The 16,132-nt window shown below is 32.4% G+C and overlaps 1 pseudogene; it reads left to right on the top strand.

Annotated features, from left to right (window-relative positions):
* The first annotated feature begins 1,367 nt into the window (after positions 1 to 1,367).
* On the top strand, positions 1,368 to 15,345 carry LOC126703920 (beta-galactosidase 6-like; annotated as a pseudogene).
* Positions 15,346 to 16,132: the final 787 nt, after the last annotated feature.

The raw sequence follows: 16,132 nt of genomic DNA, 5'->3' as shown, positions 1-16,132 counted from the left end.
ATATCAAATTATTAATTCACTCAATGTGCTAATGGGGTAAATGCATATATTAATTATCCATAGGTGTGTAATAATTGTTTATATATTAAAAGAATTTATATGGTTATTTTTATAAATTTAATATAAGAAACTATTTTTTATTTAGAATACTTATTATCCAAATAATAATAGGGATAAATTGCAAACTATACTTCTAAATTTTGGTATTATTTAGATTTTACACACACACATATATATTTGTGTTATGTCATTAAGAAGAGTTTAATGGGATAAATGTATTTATTTTCACTTATTAATTATATGTGCAACAGTAATTATTTTAATCATAATGACAATAACATTTTACATTCCCTTTCTTTACCATGATGGGTAATATAATTGAAATTAATTTCTTAAACATTATAACACATAATGAGTATCACGTGGGACATCGACTAGTTATTATAATTTATATGCTTAAAAATAATTAAAAAATATGTTAATCATTAGGTCATTTTTGGATTGAAATGAGTGATGTCCATGTTAACTCAATTATTGTTTCTTAAATAGATTAAACTAAAAGCATGGACTTGTTTTTTTGAATACTAAATATACCCTAATAGGTAGCATTAGAACTCAGCTCAGCCCCAAAATGAGTTCTTTCTAATTTGTTTGTTTCAATATTAATATTTTCTGAAAAATAATTCATTTTTCAGAATGCATTTTATAAAAAGTTATCTTATTTTCTTATATTTGGTAACAATCTTAAAATGAGTTGAAAAATTATCTTTTGATTTCTTTTATATAGTTTGGTATGAGATAGAGTTTTTTATTTTATTTTATTTATTTTTATTTTTTATATAGTAGCGTTAATTCAACAAAAATATTTGCTACTTCCTGTATAGCACCCAAAAGATAAGAGTAGGCACAATATATGGTGCTCTCCCTGTAATTAGGGAAGAGAAACATATGCAGTTCACTTAATATATTTCCTAACGGAAAATGGAAAAGTGGAATTACCATGGTATTCGTTCAACTCCAAACGTTATTTTGGAAAATCCTATTGGAGCTGAGTTATTACCTCGCCATGTTTTTCTTGGTAACACCTTTAAGAGATAGGCAGGAAAGAATTTAGCACATTATTCCTAATGTAGAGCACCCCAAATATCCTACTCATCTATATTGATCTAATCTATCTGCTCACCTTGCTCTCAGTATAAATAATCAGTCTTCTCATGTTTCTTTCTCATCCCAACTTGTTAAAACACCTAGCTAAGAGCTTCTCAAACAATCGAGATTCTTTGAGATACACAAAATTTTATATTTGTAGTGAGAGACCTAGAGAGGGTAGTGAACGAGCTTAGAAACCAAACCAGATTGGCCTTGAGATGGGGTGGTGGTTGAGGCTGTGTTGGGGTCTTTTGGTGGTCATAATGCTGGAAGGTGGCCATGCTGATGGAGGAGAAGTCACATACGATGGAAGATCTCTCATCATTAATGGGCAGAGACAAATTCTACTTTCGGGTTCAATTCACTATCCTCGTAGCACTCCTCAGGTAGAGTGTAAATTGGGTCCGGTTATGGCGTAAAAGCCATGATTTTCGCCACCTAACACACCAATAAATAAATGCCATGTTATCATCTTTCTAAAAAACAATACAACTTACCACACACAATAACAACTAAATTATAACTTATTTGAAAATTAAAAATTAAAACCTCCTCCTTATTAGAATAGGTAACACCGATTCAGCAACCCACCACAGATGCCGCCACAAACGCCAGAGATGCTATCATCATCATTGCCCGATTTACTCTCCTAGGCACAATAACATCAAAAACAACGTATTCTGAACTGATGTCCTATAAAAAAAAATTTTAGAAACAAAAATTTGGACGTTGATCAAGGCAAACAAGTTTGCCAAGCAAAAATTGGTTGACAAAATATCAATTCTGAAGCTTCAAAAAAGAAACCCAAGTACATATAATCTTTAATATGCATTGGAACTCATAGCCACTGTGAAGACCAAATTCATTTTTCCTTAAAAAATTCATTTTTTTTAATGGACTAAAATTTATGCTAAAAATATTCATTTTATTAATCTGAACCACAATAAACGGCAAACCCAGCAACACAATTTCATTGAATTTTTAGTTAAAAAAAATGGTTTTTTTTTGGAAGCCGGAACCAAACAATTTCATTAATTTAGAAATCTAGAATCCAAATACAATGCATCCACCACTGGCAGAGGATCCTCCTCCATCCAAATAATTTCATTATCAATTAATCTAGCAAATCTAGCCAAAGCATGAGCAACACTATTTGCACTGCGCCTAACACAATTAGAAGAAATGGACCTGAAACCCGCAGCCAAGCACTAGATGTCTTCGTAAATTAAACCAAGTCGTGATAGGTTTGGTTGGGCCTGAGAAATCATCTTCATCACCATAGCATTATCACCCTCCAGGATTATCTCCGTGAAGCCCGCATCAATGGCAAACTCAAGCGCTTTTCGGCAAGCCATCACTTCCATCTCCTCATTGTCATGCACAACACCTCCCTTCACAGCTATAGCAGCCATGACTTCACCCTTGTCGTTCCTAATCACTGCCCCATAACCCGATGCAGCACCATCATCAAAACAAGCACCGTCGAAGTTCAGCTTGAATAACGATCCCGATGGAGGCTGCCATGTTTGCTGTGCTGGGGCATGAATTGGATCGGGCACACTCAGATAATCTTGTGCATCCGTATACTCCCTCAAATAATCCATTGCATGCTGGGCTGATCTTGAAGGATGCTGGAATACACCCCCATGAATGACCGTGTTCCTCTAATGCCATATCTGCCAACAAATAATCTAGAACAGATTCCATTCCTCTGATGAAAGCTTTGCCATAAGACCTGTGACCAGCTGCAAAAAATCATTTTGTGCAGTACAAGATTTTTGAAGTCTACCTAAACTCCCAGCCCAGACATCTTGTGCCACCCCACAACTCCAGAGAACATGCAAAACCGATTCAGTCTCTTGCTGACAGAAACAACGACGTGCACTCTCCATCACTCTTCTTCGAATGAGATTATCCTGTGTGGGCAAAATATTAAGACAAGCCCTCCATGAAAAAATCTTGATCTTGTTTGGAACGGCAGCTTTCCATAGTCATGACCAAAGAGACCCAAATACTCTATGCTCCAAAGACTCCCCATCATTTAACTCATCCTTAATTGCTTTGCCACAAAATACCCAGATCGAATTGTATAGCTGCCCTTCTTTGCAAAAGACCATACTAGCACATCTTGTACAACCTGCCTACTCAAAGGGACTTGAAGTATAGCATCCGCATCAAACTGGTGAAACATGACCATAATTCTTTCTTTATCCCACTGATGATTTTGCCAGTCAACTAAATCAGAGACTTGCCATTCCCAAATTTCCTCCTTCGGCTGAAAAAGTATTTTTTTTGTTGGGTGGTTTGGCAGCCAGCAATCCTTAAGCACAAGAATTGAAACCCCATTACCTACTCTCCAAAAGCACCCTTTCTTCAAAATTGGTTGAGCCGCTATCAAAATTTTCCATACGTAGGAACTATTTTGGCAATCAGTTGTGTCAAGAAAATCACACCATGGGAAATATTTGGCTTTAAAACAGCTGTATAATAGAGAGCTTTTATCTTGTAACAACCTCCAACCCTGTTTTACTAACATGGCTAAATTAAATGATCTTAAATCTCTGAAACCCGTTCCACCCTCTTTCTTAGGCAGCGTTAAAAAATCCCAATTTTTCTAGTGTATTTTCCTTTCCTCCCAAACTTGGCCCCACCAAAATCTAGCACACATAGCATCCAACTCATCACATAATTTCCTCGGCAACTGAAAAACCCCCATTGAATAGGTGGGGATGGATTGAGCCACTGCTTTTATAAGAACCTCCTTGACAGCCTTAGAAAGCAACTTCCCCTTCCAAGCCTGCATCTTTCTCCAAACCCTTTCCTTTAGGAAAGCAAAAGTCACATATTTTCTTTGTCCTATCAAAGTAGGTAGCCCCAAATAAGTATCAAACCTCTCCATTTCCTTAACCTTTAATTTGTCAATTATCCAAGCTTTTTGCTCCACAGACACATTACTACTAAAATAAGTAGAAGACTTCACAAGATTGATGCATTGGCCCGAAGCTTCAGCATATAGCTGTAGGGTATCAAAAAAATGGTTTTTATTTTATTTTATTTTTAATTTACTTTCCAAGCCACAAGACCGGGTATAAGATTTACAAAGTGTGCAATCTAAACCACAATTAAAGCCAACAACACAAGTACTTTCTGACCCATAAGAGTTTGCTCTTGAACTTCCTTTCTTACTTCCAGTCCAAACTCTCCGATGTCCATCTTTTCTTTAAAAGCTTAGCTCTCTCAGGCAATGTGTGTGGCACCATCTAATTTGATGTTGATGTGGAGGGTGGGAAAGTAGATCGAACATTGGTGATGGTAGAGTCTCTGGTGGTGTATGACGACATTTGTGGTAGGGTGGCTGGCAACGTTTGTGGTGGGTTGTTGGATTGGTGCAAACTTTTCTAAGGAGGAGATTTTGATTTTGATTTCTAAAATATGTTATAAAGTAGTTGTCATTGTATGTGATAAGTTGTATGGGTTGTTTAGTAAAATGCTGATATGGCATACAACTATTGGAGGGCATAAACTAAAGCTTTTCTTCCACATCCTGATCGAATTTTAACTCATATAAAAAGGATAATTATAGGGATTGCGAAGTGTGAACTCTAAAATAATAATAAATTCTTAGGCTAATTAACGAGGTCCATGGGGAAATTAAATACTATATATATATGTGTGTGTGTGATTACAATATTAGACAAAAGTCTTGTAGTTCAACTTATTGATACCTCTTTATATTTCCAATGTGAACATCCAGGGTTAAAAATTTTTCTCTCCTGTTGTAACTATCAAATTATAAAAATAAAAATAAAAACAAAGAAAACAAATTCAACCACAAATGATTTTTTAATTCATCATGACTAAACACGAGGAATATCTAAGAAGGGAAATTATATCATTTTGGAGCAGATGTGGCCATCTTTGATAGCTAAAGCCAAGGAAGGAGCATTGGATGTTATTCAAACCTATGTGTTTTGGAATCTTCACGAACCCAATCCTGGTCAGGTCAGTTAAACTCTCTCTCTCTCTCATGTGGAGATTTTGTGTTGCACAGTATGTTTTCAGTGGAAATTATGATCTGGTGCAATTCATCAAGGAAATCCAGAAGCAAGGGTTGTATGTTTCCCTTAGGATTGGTACATTGAGAGTGAATGGAATTATGGGTATGTATGTAGATTAATTCTCATTCCATGACCTCCATGAACTATCCCTACTTGCATTACAAGCATTATTAGGTTAAAAAATTTTTGTTATCCAAAAAAACAAGGTTATTTTTCTTTGCTAAGTAAATTTTTATTATCAATTTATCATCATAATCGTTGCTATTATTAGAGTTGACCAATTACAAGAATATAAAGGTCCACTTGTGAATATTAATTTACAAACAAGTAAACGAGCTCATAATAAATAGTTTTACATCATAATTGTCCTTATTTTTCACATGGAGAATGCAAAAGTTACAAACCTTTTTATAAAATTTGTGTTGTGGTTATATGCTTAAATTAATTTGACAAGAAAATATAAAGTAGGTCTTATTGTTATTGAAAAATGTTTTAATTTAGGCTATACTAATCGTTTTTATAGAGAACATATTTTATATTAATATAATTATGGCGAAATAATCAAATTTACAGTTTTCTAACCATTTAAGTTTTTGGAAAATATGGTAGTTTGTCATTATATGAAAACATTTAAAGCATGTCTCCACATTATCATATATGGACTTCCTTCATTCTTATATGACCATCTTGTTTGAAATTTACAAATGATATATACTATTTTTTTTTAATCCTAAATTTCCTTTGTATACCCAATAAAATTCTATGATAGTTTCAATATAATTTCTCAAAAATATTTTTTGTTATAATTATTATCTTTAAATGGATTATAATTTACTCTCACAAATATTGCATTAATTTCTTACTTAAGAGTGTTTGGGTTGTAGCGGGTTTCCGTTTTGGTTGCATGACGTCCCTGGCATTGTTTATTGATCAAACAATGAGCCATATAAGGTACAATTCCCTCTCTCTCTCTCTCTCTCCACCATATTCACAAGGGGCGATTAATTTCAATCTAGTAGCTACTTGATAAAATCATAAGTCCCACTTTATGTTTTGTAATTGATTTTACAATATTTTTAGTGGACGCAAGTATAGAAAAAAAAAAAATATTTCAAATCTCTTGAATTTTATACGTGGGACTGATTTTTTTTTTTTTTTTAATTTTAATTTCCAAATTTCAGTGGGGACAATTTCCTCCACTCAATATGACTTCAGCCTAGGCACATGTCTAGTTTTGATAATATGACACCATTTGTACAGATTGATATAAGATGTTACTTTTTTTTTTTTTTTTTTTTTTTTTTTCTTTTAAGAGAAATATATATAAGTACACTTACTTAAATGCAAAATATCCTATTTTTCAAAATTGAAACACATTGTATTGACTAATAAAATACAAAAGAAAGTTTTCTTTTCTAAAAATAACTAAATTCAATGCAGCTGTGTTAAAATTTAATTAGAATTTACTGCAAATTGCGTCTAAGTTTATCCTTCTTTCAAATTGCAAGGCTCTAAGGCTACTTTGAGGTCTAAAAATTTTCCACATTCTTGCATTTGATGTCATGCTAAAGTTTGTATATAAACTGCACTAATTCGATATATAGGTAATTGACAATTAAAATGATTTCATTTTTGTTGGTGATTCTATTTTGTAGTTCTACATGCAAAATTTTACCACACAAATAGTGAACTTGACGAAGTCAGAGGGTTTATATGTCTCGCAAGGAGGTCCCATCATTCTGTCACAGGTATACTATACCATGTCCTACTAGTGAATTTGTAATAAATTGTTTACTGCATATATTTTCTCACATGAAATATGCTAATTAATGTTGGTATAGAATGAGAATGAATATCAAAACGTTGAACTAGCATTCCACGAAAAAGGACCCCCTTATGTTCTTTAGGCAGCTAACATGGCGGTTGGGCTCCAAACAGGTGTGCCATGGATCATGTGCAAGCAACAAGATGCTCCTGATCCAGTGGTCAGTACTTATCAACTAATACTACCAGTTTTAGTACTAGTTTTACGTAGGAATCTAATCTAACATGCTTATTTGAAAACGCTTTCTTTGTTATATTTGAATTTCTATGATTGCACTGATTCATTATGTATCTTTTTTTTCTTTTGGTTTGTATTTTCATTTGACAAATTTAAACATGCAAATTGATGCATGCAACGGGTTGAGAAGTGGAGAAACTTTTGCAGGACCCAATTCACCAAACAAGCCATCATTATGGACAGAAAATTGGACATCTAAGTACGATCAAATCATTGCATTGTTGTTGTTCTTTTTTTTTTTTTTTTTTTTTTTAATATTATTATTATTATTATTTTTCAGGGCAGGAAATTTAAGTCAAGGACAAAACTTAGGAGCTGTAACTTATATTCCCATTTTAAGATTTAGTCATGTGACTATTTAATTAAAAAATACACTTTCATTCCATGAGAAAAAATCCACATGACAGAATTTAAAAAAAAAAAAATCTAAGGAACAACACCTAAATACTGTACTTAAGTCTTACCCTTAAGCAAATATTACATTCCATTCAATTCCCTAGAGGAGTGTAAAAGAAACAGGAACATAAATTGATAATACACACATACACACATAAGTAGATTAATGCAACAAGATTTCAGCGAGTAGAAACATAGTTCTTGGGTTCAATTTTCACTTATAAGAATCAACAAATCATGTTTGATACATAAGACAATTAAGGTGTGCAGGTTTTACAAGTCTTTAAAGAATAGTATTCCATAAGAATCTTAATTTGTAACTATTGCATTAAAAATAAAACTAATTAATGACTGGCTTCAAAAAAGTTTGGTACCGTGGAGATGAGTACTGGATCATGCTTATGGTTGTAAGATGAATCTAAGTTAATGATTTCCACTCCCCCTTTTTATTATATTGTAATCGAAAACTTCTACTAAATTAATTGAATTAGTTATTAACAATGTTGTTATGAATGAGAACAATATGATTCTTAGTAATTTTAAGGGCAAGGTGGGCCAAATGGCGGTGAAGCTTGACATTAGCAAAACCTATGATCGAGTTGAATGGGGTTTCTTGCGGAACATAATGATAAAATTGGGCTTGGATCACAGATGGGTAAATATGGCAATGGAAACGATCACCACAGCATCTTATTCAGTTATTATCAATGGGGAGCCTAAGGGCTTTATCTCTCCTTCAAGGGGAATAAAACAAGGGGACCCACTTTCGCCATATTTGTTCCTACTATGTGCAGAAGGGCTATCTGCCTTATTGAGAAAAGCTGAAGAAAACCGATCTCTCAAGGGAGTGTTGTCTAGCAAACATGGGGTATGTATTTCACACCTTCTGTTTGCCGACGATAGTCTACTGTTTTGCCAAGCAACAGTTGATGAATGTCATAGACTGCTGGATTTATTGGGCAAATATGAAGGTGCATCTGGACAAGCAATCAACAGACAGAAGACATCCGTTTTCTTTAGCAAAAATACGAGGAGGGAAGTGAGAAATGAAATTCAGCAACTTTTGGGTGCATGAGTCATGACGGAATGTGAAAAGTATTTGGGCCTCCCAATGCCCAATGGAAAGTCAAAGGTGGGAACGTTCAAGGAGTTACAAGAAAGGATCACAAAGAGGGTATTGGGATGGAAGGAAAAGTTTATCTCAAAAGCGGGTCGTGAAATCCTCATTAAAACGGTGGCTCAAGCTATCCCAATCTATTCCATGAGCTTATTCAAGCTCCCTAAATCCATATGTGACAACATAAATTCCCTTTTGGCTAGATATTGGTGGGGCCAAACCGGGGCGGAAAGAAAAATCCATTGGCTTAGTTGGAATAAGTTATGTACATAAAAAAAAAAAAAGAGGAGGAATGGGATTTAAAGACATCCATGCCTTCAATCTTGCTATGCTAGCCAAACAAGCATGGCGTCTAATTCACAACAACGGGTCCCTATTTTATAGAGTTTACAAGGCAAGGTATTTTCCAAGCACCTCCTTTTTGGATGCCGGGTTGGGAAATAACCCATCCTTTGTATGGCGCTCTTTACTGGCTGCAAGAGATATCATATATGCTGGCTCTCGATGGGAGATTGGGGACGGTAGGAAAATACGTGTGGCCACCCATAATTGGCCACCTCACTCCCCTGTATTCATCAATGCACCACCAGTGAATATGACAGTTCATGACTTGATGAATGAAGAATCTAAGCAATGGGATAGGGGGAAGCTTTTTGCTACATTTGATAGACACACCTGCGAGACCATACTCAATATGCCTCTAAACCACCAAGCCACACAAGACAGATTGGTATGGATGGAGAATAAAGCTCACACCTTCACGGTTAGTTCAGCGTACCAGGTTGCTCTACGCCTACAGCAGCCAAATCGAGCCGAACATTCAGCGGTGCAAGCTCAAGGAAATATTTGGAAGAAAATATGGAAGCTGAACGTGCCACCTAAAGTCCGTATGTTTATCTGGAGGGCATGCTCAGGATGTCTACCAACAAGGCAGAATCTGCACAAGAAACGAGTCAGAATAGAAGAATGCTGTGAACTGTGTGGTCACCAGACCAAGACGGTCAACCATGTGTTGTGGGAATGTCCGTTGGCGCAGAATGTATGGGATTTATTCAAGGGAACTATCCAGAAATGCAGCAACGAGCCTATTGATTTCCTCCTCCTTTTTCAGAAGATGCAGCCGAGGATTAGTCTTGTGGAGTTAGAGAAGTGGGCAACTACAGCTTGAATGATTTGGCAAGCTCGCAATAAAGTCTACTTTGAGAAGGTGCAGCTCCATCCGAAGGTCATCTTTGAGAGTGCTCACAAATGGCTGGAGGAATATCAACGTCTCAATGGTGCACAACAGGTTTAGTAGGGACGTAGTGCAGTAGTTCTTATTTTATTGGATAGAATGTAAAAGTATCTCTTGTGGGTCATCGCAACATGTTGTTCGCTGATGGTCCACCCAAGGACTAGATGCTTGATCTAGTTATTACTGTATATTGGCTGTTGAAATAAAATTTCTATCGTTTCGGTTTCAAAAAAAAAAAAGAGCCAACTAACTGTAATTTTTCTTTTAAAGCTATCAAGTATATGGTAAGGGGCCAATCATAAGGTCTGTCGAAGACATTGCATTTCATGTAGCACTTTTTATTGCAAGAAATGGAAGCTTTGTAAATTATTACATGGTATGGTATTTTAATCATAATGTTCATTAACTAATGCAATTATATTTCCATCTGAATAAAAATATTTTCGTTTAAATTTTCACTTATGCAAATTATCTGAAACCTAATCATATCATGTCTAGTACCACACTCCATATCTATCTAGTACCATGGTGGAACAAATTTTGGGAGAACAGGCTCTTCATATGTCATAACAGCTTATTATGATCAAGCTCCTCTTGATGAATATGGTGAGTAGCAAAAGTTCCTAAGCTTCTTAATCTTAATACAAAACAATTAATAATCCACTACTTAGCAAAAGTTCCTAAGCTTCTTAATCTTAATACAAAACAATTAATAATCAACTACTTTTAATAATTTTAGGACTAATAAGGCAACCAAAGTGGGGGCATCTTAAGGAGTTGCATGCTACAATTAAATTGTGCTCTACAACTTTGCTACAAGGAACACAAACAAAATTTCCTTTAGGTACACAGCAAGAGGTAATGTACCAAAATTCTTATCATGTTTTCTCATATCACTGAATGTACTTAAAGATGAAATTTACAACATAGTATTATAGTAACAATTATTTTTGTTTCTTTCTTTTACCTAATTAGGCCATTGTTTTCGAAGAAAATACTGGAGGCTGTGCAGCATTTCTGATAAACAATGATACACATAATAATGCTATTGTCCAATTTTGAAATATTTCATTCCAATTGTTTCCAAAGTCGATCAGTATTCTACGAGACTGTAAAATAGTAGCTTTCAATATGACAACGGTAAGTTATATATAATATATGTAACAATGTTTTCTGTAGATGACCATTATACATATTTGTAATACTACAAGAAATACCAAATTGTTGACATATTAAGTAGAGCAATAACTATAGTTTTGAGCTCATGACATTTTATTCTTTAATTACAAATTGTAGAAACTAAATTTTTTTAACAAATTCATAGCCTTTATTTATTTATTTTTTTTTATAAATTTAGAAAAAAAATTATGTTTAACTATGCCTCAAATTATTGTTTTGACAAGATCAATAGTTGTATAGTTTATGTTGTTTAGAATTTAATCGATATCTTGTGAGTTTACAATCATTTGGCATGTATAAAGTGCAGATATATTTTTGTCCTAATTTTGATCATTTGGCTAAAGTTCCATTTTCTCTTATCTTGAATAGGTGAACATAAAGTTTAATAACAGGATCATGACACCAGAACAAATTTTTGATTCAACTAATAGCTGGAGAGAATTCAACGATGTCATCGTCAACTTCGGAGATACATCACTAAAATCAAATAGATTGCCTGAGCAAACAAGTACAACCAAAGACAAATCTGATTATCTTTGGTATACTCTTAGGTAAATATATCTCTCATTGAATTTTACCTGCTTCAACCATATTCATACGTTTACTTCTTTGCATCATCCTACTGACATTTATAAAGAGTTAATGGATTTTTCTGTTGAACTATAGCTTTCAACCCAATTCACCTTGCACTAATCCAATACTTCATGTTGAATCTAGCGCACATGTTGCACGTGCATTTTTGAACAACATATTTGTAGGTACATTAATTATTAAATTCAATCTTCTTTGAAAAATGGCATTAATTACCTTTATTATTAATACTAGTCGCTAAACTCGTGCGATGCATTAGACCCAATTACATATAAAATTTTAAATTTATATCAAATTTACGGTGCAAAAATCTCATTCAAACTCATAAAATAAATTTCTCTAAAATAAAAATACTCATAAAATAAATTTTAGCTAATGTATAAAATATTACGACTAATAGTCAACCATAACACATTAAGAAGAATCAATTCTTTGCCAAAAAAAAAAAAAAAAAAATTGTTTCTAATTTCTATAAGAAATGAATGTGAATATACAATCAATTAAAAAGATATGATAAGACTATCCAGCGAAACGATATGTTTTTTTAAAGAGAAATAAACAACTGATATGGCATAGTATGCTAATGCATTAACATAACTGAGGTCAATAAAAGGTAAACAATACTTCGGTTTTATATTATAGATATATATAGATATAGAATAATATGTTTTTTCTATTGTGAATCACAAGTGTATCCCACTACATAATGAGGGATTAACCAAATTAACAAAAAATAAAAATAAAAACAATTTCTTCTTACACGTTGAACCAAAACTCCTTCCTTTTAAAACTGTTGGATTATATTATATATGTAAATATATACTGTGTTTAAAAAATATAAATTGAAGCCTTTGATTAAACATTCAAGAATTTTGAGTTTCAAGTTATTTACCCTCAACTATTATGTTTGGTTGTATTCAGGCTCTGCAAATGGAAGATTTAGGGAGGGCTTCAAGTTGGATATTCCAATTCAGTTAAATAATGGAATGAATAATATTTCTATACTCAGCGTTATGGTTGGGCTACAGGTAAGGATTATTGTAATTTTGTTGTTTAAAATTTATATTTATATGTTACTTCAAAAATGAAATCGTTTGTGCTTGTTTAATGGATGGAGGAGCTTTTCCTGAAAGAAAATTGTTTGGCTTAGCAACAGTGACAATTCAATGCACCGAAACAGTGTATGATTTAACTAACAAAGGATGGGGATATAAGGTTAGCACTTTTATCTTGGATTAATCTACCATCATTATTTAGTAAAATAAAAATAAAAAAGACTAATCTACTACCATTTAGAGCCTTCTGAACCATATTTAATTACAAAAAAAATATTTATATTGAACATAATTGCGTAATATTTGTCCTATAGGATAATGTGCTAAGAAGGGATAAGATAGATTGATTTATTTATTTTATTTAAATTCTATTCTTTAATCATTACAGGTTGGACTACTTGGAGAGGACTTGAAAATATATGAAGAAGAAAATTTGGGAAATGTAGTGTGGAATAATGGAATTTCCCCCAATCAAAGATTTACTTGGTACAAGGTAAGTAACTGTACGGTTTATGTATGTAATGACAAAAGGTCATGTAAGATTTAAAAAAAAAAAAAAAAAATGCTGAAGTATCCAAAAATGGTTTTGCAAATGCAAGAGAACGCATCAAGGAAAAAAAAGGTAGCAATTATCAAGGTTTAAATTCATTCATGCATATTTCTCAAAAAAAAAAATTCATTCATGCATAAAATTTATTGATAATGTTTCTACTAAGTCTATTTAGGAATCTCGTCTTAACATTCAAGTGACCATTTGTGTGTATTTTAATGGTATCACCTATTAAATGATTTAAACAAGTCATATGACAATTGCACAAATCATGTGATATTATTATTATTATTATTATGAATACATACTACATAGATCATATGATTAATATATATATATATATATATATACATATATATAAATGATCATTTGAATTGTTACATAAAAACTCTCATTTCTATCTCAAAAAAAAAAAAATAATAATAAAATAAAAAAAGCTCTCATTTGAACTAGTTTGACTGAATTGTTATATATATATATATGTTATCGATCATTTTAAGTCTTTCTATTTATCTTTTAAGCCAAAAGATTTGTTAATTTACTGTGAGAGTACATAATCAATGTACATTTGTTCTTTCCTCTATAATATTTAGTATGCTTGTATAGTTAATCGATATGTGTAATAATGTAAATTGATAATTTTGCAGACACTTTTCGATGCACCTATGGGAAATGACCCCGTAGCCTTAACCTTAGTTCGATGGGGAAAGGTGAAGCTTGGGTTAATGGACAAAGCATTGGTCGCTATTGGAGTTCTTACCATGATGACAAAGGCAATCCATCACAAATAATGTATGTAGCCATCATAGCTATCCACATAAGTTTTGTATTTCAGAATAATAAACACCAAACAGAAAAAGAAACAAAAACTATCTTACATACACACACAAGAGAGAGAATTCCCAAAAAAATATTTTTGTAATAAAAAAAAAATAGAATTGCAATACTTCAGAATCATAGAATAGCAAAGGTCTTAGTCAAAGTTTAGGCTTTTAGAATGGGGAAAAATATAAGGAAATTGTTATATATTTTTCATGCATGTATTGTGTAATTTATGTAAATTGTAGTCTCACCTATAGATCTAGGTGTCATTTGGCTTTTTCTTCTTTCAAGATCATTGTGGTCTCTTGTCTTAAGTCATGTGTCATTCAAGCTTTCACAAATTTTTTTTTTTTAATCTGTTTCAATTGCAACCAAAGACAATGGACAAAAAAAAAGGGTGGTATAAGTTCTTCACAACCACCCATTTAATTATACATCTAAAATATGTGAATTTTTAACTTTATAGTTAGTTAAACAAGCACATAGCGCATGATTGAACTTGTTGCCGTGCATGACTGGCCGTAGAATTCAACTTTCATTTGTTACTACATGCCTATACCATATACAAATTTAGTCATCTTCTATAAAATTGAAAACCTACTGTAATTTGTTTTTGTAAAGATTTTTGCTTTTTTTTTTTTTTTTTTTTTGTCTTACATAATTTCAATGTAGCATAAATTTATAAGGAGTTATGTTATATTTACAATATTTTTACAATAAATCTTAAATGAAAAATTGTTATTGGTAGATAAAAGAATGACGTCAATGGTGAACCTAGATTAGAATTAGTAATAGCCTGCCATCTAGAGTTTATTATGAAATTATTGTAAAAATATTGTAAACAAAATATTCCTCATTTATAAATCAAATTTAGCAAAGATTGTTTTTTTTTTTTTTCAGCTAGTGCATATAGGACTAGAAAGGTGGACGGACAACTATAAATACATACACACATTCATTAGACCAAATATAAATCTACATATTTGATTTCCTTTTGTTTAAATCTTTTTCCAGGTATCATGTGCCCCGATCGTTCCTCAAACCTTCTGGAAATCTTTTAGTTTTGCTTGAAGAAGCTGTTGGCAATCCTCTTTAGATTTCCTTAAACATCGTGTCAATCACCGACGCATAGGAACATATATTTACTATCACTTTCTTTAATGTGCGTTTGGTAACCGATTAGAAGCTAGCTTTTTACTCAAATTGTCTACTGTTTGAGAGTCGTACACTACGTTTTGTCTCAACTTTATTTCAAATAATCTAATTTTCAATTTTTTGAAAATAAATTAGCTTTTAGTTTTTATCTCACGTTATTCAAATAATTAGTGAAAAAAAAAAAGCAATTCTGAAGAGCTTAAATTGAGAAAATGGATTCCAAAATCGAAAGATATGAAAAAAAAAATAGAGTGATATGTGGCTAGTGATCAATGTAGAAAAGATTGTTAAAAATTTCAACTTTTGTTTGAAGATCAAAAGTCAATACATAGTCAACTCTCATTGCAAAACTTTTAGGGAGAGCCACTATTCCTTATAGCACAACCAAATAATTTAGTAATTCCATTATGGAATGTAATTTTGCATACCAAATATGCTATTATTAATACCATTAGTCCTAGATTCATATTATGTGTGAGAATATATAATTATTTTAAGATGTATAATCTATAATTTATTTTCTAAATTTTATTGTAGATAATTTATTTTCTCTAAAAATTAAATTACTTCTAAAAGTAATTTCTATCTCTTCATTTTTTTTTTTAATATACGAGTTAAAGGTGTCAGCCCAATCTCAAGTGCGGTTTATTTATTTATTTTTGATAGTTAAAAACGCCCCCAACTTGAGGTGCAAAACAAATTTGGGATGTGGCTCTTTGGGAAGAGAAAGGTATTCATATATTAAAAATAAATAAAAAAGGTAC

The sequence above is a fragment of the Quercus robur genome, chromosome 10 (assembly GCF_932294415.1).
Source record: "Quercus robur chromosome 10, dhQueRobu3.1, whole genome shotgun sequence".
NCBI lineage: Eukaryota > Viridiplantae > Streptophyta > Magnoliopsida > Fagales > Fagaceae > Quercus > Quercus robur.
This window is presented reverse-complemented; position numbering and strand designations above follow the sequence as displayed.